Source organism: Phaethon lepturus, unplaced genomic scaffold (assembly GCF_000687285.1).
Source record: "Phaethon lepturus isolate BGI_N335 unplaced genomic scaffold, ASM68728v1 scaffold1187, whole genome shotgun sequence".
In the NCBI taxonomy this organism is placed as follows: domain Eukaryota; kingdom Metazoa; phylum Chordata; class Aves; order Phaethontiformes; family Phaethontidae; genus Phaethon; species Phaethon lepturus.
In genome coordinates, this window is record NW_010549553.1 from 1 (window position 1) to 500 (window position 500).

Genomic DNA, 500 nt, shown 5'->3' on the forward strand with positions numbered 1-500 from the left:
GCGGTGGATCTGCTCGGAGCGCTGATGGCATGCCAGGCGGAGCAGGGCTCTGCTTGCCCACCCAGTGACCCGTCCACCCTGCCGGGCTGCATCCGGTGCTGAGGGAGAGGAGGGTCTGCCTCCCCACAGCGTTCGGCTCCCCGCCCCCGCCCTCACTCCCACCGTCCAGCCACATCTGCAGGGACACTGGTGTAAACAAGAGCCAAACCCTCACCCCGCCACCCCCATCTCTGAAGAGGAAACAAAGGCTGCTAAAAAGAGGGCAAGAAACACCGCTCCCACAAAAGCCTCGTCCTTTCAGCGCATGTAAATGCTGTCCCTGCTCTCCCTGTCAAATGTAAAGGACTCCCCTCCCGTCCAGGAGCCCCGCTGAGTTGCAGGGCAGCTGCTTGCAGCTCTGGCTGGAGGTAGTGAGGGTTCCCCTCCACTCCACATGCTGCCAGGTAAACTAAAAAGAGTCCAGGTGGCCGCTGCCGCCCTGTGACATGGCTGGCAGAGGG